The following is a 12,302-nucleotide window of genomic DNA, read 5'->3' on the forward strand; positions in this document are numbered from 1 at the left end:
AATTCGCTACAAACGATTGGACAAAGTCAGATCGGATCATGTTGTCGTAAACTTTTATAGCCCAGCTCTAAAGCTTTGTCGGCCGGATATTCCAACGGAAACAGTCCGATGGAGCCCACATATAGTCGGATTATCCGACAACACGGTCCGATCGGACATTTTCCATTGGAATGTCCGACCGTGTGTACAAGGGCTTAGAGGTTTATAATTAGCATTGTCTAGAGAAGCGCACGTTTTGGTAATTGTTATACCAAGGTAGGATATACTCAACTCACCCCATGTGTACGATAATTTCACTTTCAGATTTTTTGTGATAGATTGGGGGATATTTAGGTCCAGTATTAAAGGGGATATAAAACTGATTCATGAAATTTGACCTAGGCACATATATCTGTAGTGTTTACTCCAAAGACCTGTGTCTTTCTGCTGTTTCGTTCCTCTGTTATCAGGATGATAATGTCTGAGAAGTCCTCTGAGATTCTGAGATGGGAGATAAAAGCAGTCTAAGATTTGTGTTGGGGGGTGCTATAAATAGATTAGCAGAGAGCTTGCCTTGTCACAGCACAGCTCTAAAAGTATCTTCATTCTCCTGCCTATGTGGAGGGGGGTGCCTTTCCTCCAATCAGCTGTCACACAGTGTAAGCCAAGACTACACTCCTACAGCTAACTGAGAGAGTAAGGATTCCAAAGAATATAGCAAGCTCAAGACAGCAGATATACAAGTAAAACTTATGTAGGGAGATTTGTTTAATCCCTATGTCTCATCTGAGGCTGTTCAATTCACTGGGTATATGTGAGGGTTTATATTCACTTTAAACATTTAGAGTAGTTATCCTTGTAATATGATGTTTTACTAAATTCAGTTAGAATATCATGAACTTGTGGGAGTGATATTTGGGGGTTTGCCTCTAAAGAGAAATCCTGTTATCAATGGGTAAGAATGTATCCCTTCTGCTAACGGTGGCAACTGAAGTCTGCCAGTCAGGGTTCTTACCCAGCTTAGGTAGAGTGATGATGTGTGCTTGCAACATTTTCGAGGGGAAGGTTTGTCTGCTTGCTGTGGTTTTAAACAGTTTGGTTATATAAGGGCCTAGAAGAGATGAGAAGGTACTGTATGATAATATTCATTAATAATCCCATAATCGTCAGGGATTTTCCACAAGGCTTTGATTGGATTGCTTTTTGTACCTCTGAGGTAGAAAAGAATCTATTTAACCACTTACAGACCGCCCACCGCAGTTTTACGTTAGCTGTTTGAAGGAGGATATTGTTGTTATGGCAGCAGCTATCTGCCATAACCCCAGTATCCTCTTCTTCAACGGATGGTCCACTTCAAGATAAAGGTGGTCTCTGTGGCAGATTCACCACAAGATCACTTTCATTGGTGGCGGGAGAGGAGCCCCCCTCCTGCCGCGATCCAGTGCCCTCTGCCACTTACCGGAGCCATCGGCAGCGGCGGAGGTGATCACGTCCTGTCTAGGTATGGAGATGAGTGAGCGGAAGATGGCCCCCACCTGTCTCCATAACAATGCATGGCAGAAGCGACGCCAAAACATCACTTCCGCCCACGGCTGTTAAAGGGACTTTTTTTATTGATTTTTTTAAATTCCATTTTTATTTTTGCATTTTTGTGTAAATATGAGATCTGAGGTATTTTTGACCCCAGATCTCATATTTAAGAGGTCCTGTCATGCTTTTTTCTATTACAAGGGATGTTTACATTTCTGGAAATAGGAATAAAAGTGACAGATTTTTTTTTAAACTGTATAAAAATAAAAAATAAAAGGTAAAATAAATAAGAAAAAAAAATGTTTAAATGCGCCCCGTCCCGAAGAGCTTGCATGCAGAGACAAACGCATATGTGATTTTTGTTGGAAAAAATTGTATTCTGTTTGGGGGTTCTAAGTAATTTTCTATCAAACAAAATTTTTTTTAACTTGTAAACAACAAATCTCTGAAAGTGGCTCAGTCCTTAAGTGGTTAATACTTCATGGTCAGAGGGAGTCAGGGAGGGTAGATTACGTTTGGTCAGGAAAGATGTTTTTGCGTCAGTTGAGGGTAGGGGGATCGAAAGATCATCTCTTAGATTATAAAGTGAACTATTATAACCCACGAACATGTCCATTATGTGTTTAGGACTGGCTAGTTTTTGATTAGTGAGGGGGTGAAAAAGGATAGGAATTTTCGATTTAACGCTGTAGGACTTTAAACGGAAGGCAAGGAATTTCTCCGAACTCTATTATGAGATGAGTAATATGTCATTTAAGCTGACAGATCATAAAATCTTGATTCTCTTGTAGAAGGGAGCAGAGCTCTAGACAGAGTTTGGCGAGTGCCGAAGCTTTGTGTGGGTCTGGGTTAGATTTATTTAGGTGCTCCAAATCTTGCAAAGCATTAAGTGTATTTTGTAATTTTGTGGATTTTTACTGTTTGGATTGTGCCCTAGTTGAATAAGAATCCCTTTTAGATACTCTTTGTGGGTGTTCCAAAGGGTGAAGATGCCAGTGTCTTGATTGTCATTAACTTGAAAATAGTCACAAAGATGTTGAGTGACTACATCTTTGCTTAACCACTCTTTAAAGAGCCTATCTTTACAACTCCACAGTAAGGTAAGTCAGCAAGGTTCTGATTCTGAATTTGTCAGAGATACAGCTGCGTGGCCTGACCACGTGATATCTGCAATTTCAGAAGAAGAGATCCCTTGCAACAGCCACTTATCCACCAAAAATATATCAATACGAGAATAGGAGGAAACCTGGGAGAGTAATATGTTCATGAATAATTTTATAGAAGTTGTTTATGCATGACAAGCATGTTGTGGAGGTTCAATTCCAAACCTACCCTTGGAAGGTGTCCCGATGAAAATTTCTGCTGATGTTGAGGAAAATGTATTTGTTTGTAACTGTTGTTAAGTGTAGTTAAATTTGAATTATGTTTTAATAAAACTTGTGATCCATACTACTTCAGAATAACACAATTACTTCATGGCATTCATGTCTGGACAAGAGTACAAATGGAAATTTTATATAGTATTCAGCAGAAAGAGACATTCTAGGGAGCAAATGTAAGCCCTAATTGCTTAACCAAGTATATATTGTATCTTGCCTCATTTGCTTAAATATTTTCCAAAGCCATTTCTTCATATGTTATTGTCCTCTTACCTCCAAAAAGAATGAATTTTATTTTAGACTAGAAGTATATTGCTTCTGGTTTATGACCCTTAGCCCTTGTACACACGGTCGGACATTCTGACAACAAAATCCGTCGGATTTTGTCCGAAACTTGTATTGTATACACATGGTCGGACAAAGTTGTCAGAAAATCCGATCATTCAGAACGTGGTGACGTTACTTGGTACGACGGGACTACGTTCAGGCTAGTAGCCAATAGCTTTGGTCTAGGAATTCGATCTGAGCATGCGTGGCACTTTGTCCGATCGGAATTCTCTACACGCAATCGGACAAAGTCCGATCGGATCATGTTGTCGGAAAGTTTTATAGCCCAGCTCTAAGCCCTTGTACACACGGTCGGAGATTCCGACGGAATGTGTCCTATCGGACTGTTTTTTGTCGGATATTCCGACTGTGTGTGGTCTCCATCGGACTGTTTCCATCGGAATATCCGACAGACCAACTTTTCCAACTTGCCGGTAAAATTTTCTGACAAAATGCTCGGATCGGACATACTCCGGTCATGTGTAGCCTACTCCGACGGACAAAGTGCCACGCATGCTCAGATCAAATTCCTAGACCAAAGCTATTGGTGACTAGCCTGAACATAGTCCCGTCGTAACGAAATAACGTCATCACGTTATGTACAATCGGATTTTCCGGCAATTTTGTCCGACCGTGTGTATGCAACATCACTTCCGGACCTCTTCTGGAATTAATCCGTCGGAAATTACTGGTTGGTTGATTACTGATTTGGTTGCCGGAATCTATGACCGTGTGTACAAGGGCTAAAACTTTGTCCATCGGATATTCCGATGGAAACAGTCCAATGGAGCCCACACACAGTTGGATTATACGACAACATGGTCCGATCGGACATTTTCCGTCGGAATGTCCGACCGTGTGTACAAGGGCTTTGACTTGAGTTTCTTCTGAATCTGTTATGTTAAAAATAGTTGAGCATCATGGGAAATGTAGTTCCAAAACATCTGGGGTGCCAAAGTTCACCATAACTGACCTAGAATATGTAAACATTTGGGCATAGTGGCTTTGCACTGTGGGGTGTGCATTTTTTTAGCCTCCTAAAGCAATTGTATTATAAACAGTGTTGCCTGCATCTTCATGATGCAGACAACTGGGTAGCAATGTCTATAAGTCAGCCCAAGACAAATCTTCCAACTGCTCTGCATCATAAACAAACAGCACCACCAATTATATCATCAGTCGCATGCTCTATGAATGTTACTACTTTTACATTCACACACATCTTATAGGTATGTAGCCATGTCCAGGCAGCATTTTTTAGCTAATTGGTGGTTTTAATTTTTAATCCACCTGTAGTTTCATTTATGTTTTGTTGTTGTATTCATTATAACATGATATGAAATGTACTTTTCATTTTAAGTGCTAAAGCTTTATGATATGCAAGTTATTACTGCAAATTTTGACAAGGCTCTATACTGGATCTATATTGAGCTCCAGTTCCTTAAATAACATCATTGAGTAATTTAGCCTAAAAATACTTTTGCCTGGGCATATTTGTCTATTTTCTAAACTATGTTCACTTTGTCAAATCACATAATTTAACAGCACTATTATAATACCTATGCAATTTAGGGTTGTCAAGCTGCAAAATAAGATAAACGCTTGTGTTAAATATTTGTCATAAAATGTATTATTTTATGTTTCTGAATTAATAACTTGAGTTTTGCAGACTATATATGAAACTTGTGCTTGTACAAAAAGTGAATGACAGTATCTCCTCACTATTAATTAACATTGCTATCAGGTGTGCTGAAGGTTTGATTAGTGCTGGCATAAATAAGACATTCTCTGTAGTGTTCTTTCATGTTCTTGCAAAAGACCCAAATTATTTATTTTGGCTCTCATTACTGTCTCATGGTTTGAGACATTCATTTATCAAAGGACAAGTCATTTGTGAGCTTTCATATTATTTTGAAGGGCACATGGAAACTGTATAAAATTAAGACATACAAATAATCTATGTCTCATGCGCTATTGTCAACAACTCCATTACTGTAACTATGTTTTAAGGAATGATTAAACCGACAGACATAATTTACTTAATCAAGATATAAAAGGATTTCTGCATTAGTGAATCATTTTGCTTATATACACTTGCACTGTTCAGTGTAGTTGAAGGACAGACAGAGAACAGCATTATATTGCACAGCATTTTTCATTGCTAGTGCCTAGAGATATTCAAATAAATGGTGCTTTCGTTAAGAACCTTATATTTTTTCACAATGGTAGCATTCGCTTTACAGAAGCAATAATTGCTTACATGATTAATGATCGCTGACTGTGGCAAATCTCCCTAAATGCAATGCAGCCCTTAAAGATACACTGTCATTAGTTAATACCTTTCAGACTCCTCACATAAATATGGTTCTTGAATTCAGAAGTTCCTGATGCTGTCTCTACAAAAGCCATTTATTATGGCTTTAGTCAGTAACAAAGTGGTAGTTCTCTGAAAACTCTGACACTTTCAGGAGTGTCGGAGGTGTTCTGTTCCAGACGGGTCCTGATGTTTCCTCTGTGTCTGGCTGCTGCCTGTAACAGGAGTTTTAGGCTCCTGTAGCTTCCAGTTGAAAACAATTAATTTTAGTTATCACAATGTTAGTGAAAATATAGATGTTTCCCCATGCTCAGTTACAGTGGTAGGGCAATTAATTTCATTCATTTATATATATATATATATATATATATATATATATATATATATATACATTTAGATTTTTATGTATAATTATTGTTATTATCATTATTTTAAAGATTGGCCAGCAAATGGTATCCTATCTTGTCAAGATTTTCTATTTATTTGATTATGTTGTAGCGCCGGGCTCCTGAAGAGCACGCGCTATTTTTTTCAAAGTTATAAATTGGTTTGGGGTTCCGGTCCAGTATGAAGTGCTGATTACATGGTCCTGGTCCTCCTGACCAGCCCCCAGAAAGGCTATGGCCTAGGGTGTGCTTCCACCCAACTTTAATGCCTCTGGGCTGGCTAGCTCAAGGCATGGAAACTAGAGGAGGATTCTGAGGTGGATGGGTGCCATCTCGGGTCCAGAAGAGACGCATTGAAATTCCAGGGGAGGACTCTTTAGAAGAACACCACATACAGGGGTTTTCTTAACAAGAGCCCGGAAGGGCTGAAGTAACCGAGAGAATCCGGTCTTGTGGATATCGCCAAGTGGGCTGAAAGATCCAGGTATCCTACAAGTGTTCTACAGGTTAGTTTCCTACGTGTTCTGCAACAACATTGGTGATAAAGACTTTGTTCCTGAGTAAGCACCTTGTTGGCTGCTAGGTCTTGTGAGAGAGGGACTGTCCAACCTGAGTGTTCATCCAGCTGCAAATGGCTATTCACTGGATGCAGTCAAAGTAAGCAAGTTCCTTAACGTATATAGACTTTGACATTGAGAGTACCTGAATTCCTTCCCAACCCTCTGATCCCAAGTTAAAAGACTGTTCAATGGTTGAAATTTGCAAATAAAATCCATTCAATTGGATATATTGTCAGTCTCAAGTTACTGAGACACCTACCATGGGATAGCCCCTAGACGTGCAACAAGGTGAAGTGGAAGGTAATGGTAAGCCCAAAAATAACCAGCAGCTCCTTTGGGGGTTAGTGCTACAATGTTATTATGATAGACAGTTATCACTTGCATTGCATCTTTTTTCTAACACAAATGTAAACTATGTTAGTTCCTTAAAGAAATCTATTATTTTTCTGTGACTCCCACAGAGGATCTGTTGTGTGAGTGGCAGGACCAGTGCAGTGGTGTGTAAGGGTGGGGGGTGTAGAGAGAATCCTACTGCAGTGATTCATGCAGAGTGGCAGGTGGGTGCATTTTAAGTGACAGCTGGGGAATGAAATGTCACATAATCAGTGTCAGCAGCGGCAGGGAGGGTCAGATTTTAGGTAAATAGCTCTGATCAGCGGATTATCATTCACTGATTGGAGCTATTCATTTGTTCCTCAGAGTCTGCTGAACAGTTCATCATCACTAAAAGGACCATGAGTTTATAACAGAAGGAGGAATGTCAGGCCTGTATAGCGCATGGACCTGGCAAGATGGAAGCAGTGCTTTATGTCCATACATAATGAGCATCGTGAAACATCTAGAAATTATGTGAAGGTCCCTTGGGGAATAACTATTGGCCTTTGTGTGCTCCCTGCTCAGACACTGGCCTACAATGTGTTGCTAATCTCTGATGGTTGGATTGTTAAGTGTACCTGGAAAGGGGTTGGTAAACCTAAAATACATATTGCTATAATTGGTCACAGAATTATAAGGAGTAGTCTCTTTACAATTACAGGAGCAACAAAAAGGGAAAAAGTCCAAGAAATTATTAAATATGGATGATGAACCTCACTAGAACATAAAAAAATGACACAAAGAATTTGGTGTGGACAACAACAATTTTAGAATAATCCTCCTTAATGATTCAGCCTAATCCATGTTGAACCAAAAACTCTGTTAATTTACTTTCTTTTCTTTAAGGCTTAGGAAAATATTAACCTTATTGTGCACTACATTCCTTGAGAAAGAATAGTTTCAACATCTACATACTTTGCAATTGTGACATCAATATATGTCTTCCAAAAGCGGTGCTGCAGCAAATCAGTGTGAGAAACTGGTGTGCACAGTTCACCCAATGTGGCTGTGAATTAACTCTTATGCCAGGTTTTAAAATGGTTAATTGATAGCATGAAGCTAAAGCAATTATATACTCTCACTCAATGGCTTTGTTCTACAAATCTGCATCCATAAGCCTCCTGTAAATAAAACCCAGAGAATTTAATAGATTTCATGAGAGAATCAATAGCGTGTGCATTAGTTTGTCTTTTTCCTTACAGTCAATAGAGATGCTGTTATGAATCATTTAAAAGTGAAATAAAAAGCTGTTACAATCCATTTAAATATCCTTTCAGTGTTTATCTAACCTTCTAACAAAGGTTAAAGACATCCCATGCATCACTGATTTATTTGAATGGTAAGTGTTAAGCAGAAAAACAGCATATTTTATTAAAACATCTTCTATGTAAAAAAAAAAAAAAACATCACATGACCATAGAAGCTGGTTAGGCCATTGAGGGATAAAAATATGAAACCATATATTTATCTTATTTTATGCACATAACATCTTGGTAAGGTATAAACAACACTCATACACAGTGCATTCTATGCATCCTGGTTCAGACAGTTTGTGCCTGCCTGACGTGGTAGCCAGGTACCACAGTGTATAGAATTGTGTATAATACCTGGGGACAATCGAGTACCGCTGGCCTGCTTGCCTTATGGGAGAAAGGGAGTTGTCACAGAATCCAGCTATAGTGCCTGACTACCTATACTAGGGGTAGGCGTGACACCTCCATTCATGGACCGTGTTTAATTTATAGAAGCTGTAGTAGAAAAAACAAACTTAATGGCACAAAAAAAGAAGAATAATAAAGTCCCAAGGTAAATAAGTACAATTAGGGTGAATCACTTTTATAATGGCTGCAGCTCTTCCAGCAGAGTACTGGATGATCTCTGTATCTCTGTGTACTACAATAAACAAAAAAATCAGATGGGTGCCACCATCTAAGTGTATCGGTTTGTTAAAAACAGTGTAAAAATGGTTAAAAATTCAGTCATACGAGCAGAACGAGTAGAAGAAACATAGGCTTATCCTCAGTTTTGAGTCACTATCAGGATTCAATGGAAAGTTGGCAAAATGCTGGCAGATGGAACCAGGAGTCAGCTGCGTTGTGCAGGAGACATCCAGCTGAGGGGGTATGCAAAGCTTGAACAGTGTCCACCAACGAGAGCCATATTAATGCTGGAAGCCAGTGGTAGGGCTGGAATCGGAAGTGATGTTGGACATGATGGCTTCAATAGGATGGGGTGGTAACATGTATTGGAGTTCTACAACGCTCCTTTTTCAAACCATAAAGGGAAACAGGAGGGCAATGAAAAGAAAATGGAAAGAGCTATATACTATGTAATGATGATATACTTATCTCATCTGGAGCCGCCCCAGTAGGAATGCATTTTACAGGGAAACTCCAGACTAGTAATAATAAAATTACATATAGACTTATAAGGGAACTTGGTGAATACAACTGTTAAACCATAAACGGGAACTGGATTGTTTTTATTATAGAAGCTGTAGTACAGCTTTTATGAATGGAGAATTTGAGTGAAAAGAACAGACATAGTTGCATACACTTGATGAGTGTCTGTCAGAGCCCCCTCGGTTCTATTAACTTCCCCTGCATCAGGAAATTACAGCTGTGGGGTGAGGGTCATCAAAGGAGGAAAACTTCTGCTAAACCAGGAGACAGCAGCACAAGGGACACATCACACTGAAGATAAGCCATGCCCCTTGTGCGTATTGTTTTTTTTTTTGCTTTGTCTGGTAAGAAGATAAAAGTTGTTGAGAGCATGTTATTTTGTTCAAGAGCTATGGACCTTGTTCATTTCATTGTGTAGCAAATACACTCAAAAGACCAAACGCATCTAAGAACATCTACAAACAATGCTAGCCAACACAGTAATAAGCATAATGTCAGTAAAAAAGAAATGATTGTCCTAATACCAATCCAAGGGGTTAGTACATGTAAAGAGAAAGGCAGCGTCACTACTCCCGATCAGCCCAGCTGAATCAACAATAAAGAGTGATCCCAGCCTACATATCCCTGATATCAGGGTGTGTAGTTTGGTGGAGACATGTAGGCTGAGGCCTTTCTTTATCCTTTATTCACCCGGGCTGGTCGGGATAGCAGTGATTCCTTCCTCTTTAAATATGCCATACCTGCCAAGTTTATCTTTTAATAACAAAGTCTGATTTAATGGCCTATAGATGTGCTTTGCAAGGTTCTCTAGGAATATGAATAATGCCAGTGCATATATTCTCTTACTTAAATGACAGGCAAAATCATGCAGTGTTCAACGACTGCTATATGTATAGGAGGCATTAAAGTGGATCTGAAATCAATTTTTTTGTAGTTTTGGATAGAGTTGGGAAGGGGTAAAACCCTAATAGTTTTTTTTCCTGCCCGTGTATCATTGAGTACATTTTATTTTACTTTTTCCCCAGAAATGCAACAGGAAGTTAAAGTGCTTCCAAAGTCAATACATTTTTTTTTACGTTAATGTATTCTCTGAATTAGTCCCCTTTTACACTGAGGAACCGATCAGGTCAGCTTGTCAAGTGTTCAGGAGGACCCAATCAGACACCAATTGTTCTCTATGGAGCAGCAGTCTGCTGACACCTGCTGGCATCTGATCCGGGCTGCAAAAAACAAATGGATGGTGATCATTCCCCATCCATCCAACAGATCGGATTGGATGGCAGTTGGATGGAAACTGACACACGGCCCATCTTGATCTGACTGCCCCATAGAGAACAACAAGCTGTGTCTGCATAGCGGAGCGGCCACAAACCTTTCATCCATCTGCTCAATGGAGATCAGTGGACAGATCCCCACTGAGCAGGCGGGGATCTGCTTGATGAAGTCCACCCCACGTGAAAGGTCCCTTAAGGTAAAAAATGTTCTAGTAGCAGTATTGCCCCCTCACCCCCCTAAATACTTAACCCAGCAATGTGTCCCTCTGTAGCAGCTCTTTCCTCTTTCCCTGCATTCACAGAACAGAGAGGCAGCAGCTGGAGCCATTGGCTAATCAAATGCTGTGAGCAGAGACTGGGATAGAAGGTGTTTCGAGCCACACTGTGTGTGTCCATGAGTGTACACAGCCTAGCTTGGTATGGTGACAGACACTGAAGAACCAAGAACACTGGTGGGAGATATCAGTAGAGGCGGTTTGGGGCTGTTCTGTGCAATTCCAGAACAGATAAATATAACATGTTTGTTATTTAAAAATAAAATAAAATAGTTTTATAACCAATTGAAAGAAAATTTCCCAAAGTGAGGGGATGTAAACTCTTAGGGCTTGTTTACACTAGCACTACATTGCACTTTTAGTGAATTGGCTTTTATAATATTATACAGGATTTTAGGCATTATTTACTGCACATATTTTTACTGCAAATTCAATATTTTACATAATAAATTGCCTCTGTGACTATAACTTGTAATATTTAAAATAAAACACAAATATTGCATCCAATACCTGTTAATGAATTGACCTCTGAGTGACAACTGCCTCATTAAGGAGCTGAGAGAGGTACAGTGTAGGTTTCTATTTGTTCATGACTAGATTTCTGACTAGACATTTTCCAGAGGATAGCATTAAGTTCGTGGACCTGCATTCTTCAGATTCTACTATCTGACTAGATGCATTGAAGGAAACTAACTACAGCATTGTGAGTTTCACATGTTCTGCATAGGGATGATATTTATATCTCAATGACTCTCGCCCAGATTTATAGAGCTACATGTTTGTTTGTTTATTACAACACATAATTGTCCAACTGATTAGATGTTAGTGTGAGAAACAGTGCTAGCTCATCACTGCACAATCATAAAAGGATTATTAGCCACTAAATAAGGAGGATTACAGACCATTTCTATTAAAGAACCATTTGCTTAATAAAGTAAGCTGGCTTCAAGACTTTTTTTTTTAGTGGCAAGGGTCTTTAAGCGACAGTACACATGATTTTGCTCTAAAGCAGTAAAGAACTTTCTTATGAATAGTTGTGATGAGACCGAAAAATTTTAGATGTGTTTAAAAGTTTTTGTACCACTCTGTTTTACCATTACTTTTTCCTTCCATTGAGCTGCTACCAATACATATGTTATGCAATATTTGAAATCTTTTTTTTTTTTCACAGTGTCACCAGAGTCAGGTAAGAACAATACCCACATATTCTCAAAGCTCTATCTACAAAGATTGTTTCACTAACAAAACAGTCTTGAGAATGCATTAGCAAGAAACAGCTGTTGTCTTTCCCACACCTCATTTAATGTAGTTTATTTGTTATTGGAAACAGCTTGGAGTCTCAATCAACTTTGAATAAAAGGGGGATTTTAATTAAACTGATTTCTAGAATGCTCAAACATTGATGTACCTGTTTGAACACCTCCTATGGCTCAGTCTGTAATGCAGTAGTAGAGAGATTAAGATACAACACAGCTTTCACTGATTTCTAATTATATTAAAG

Source organism: Lithobates pipiens, unplaced genomic scaffold (genome assembly GCF_037356315.1).
Source record: "Lithobates pipiens isolate NorthernLeopardFrog02 unplaced genomic scaffold, aLitPip1_a1.2 Scaffold_16, whole genome shotgun sequence".
Taxonomy (NCBI): Eukaryota; Metazoa; Chordata; class Amphibia; order Anura; family Ranidae; genus Lithobates; species Lithobates pipiens.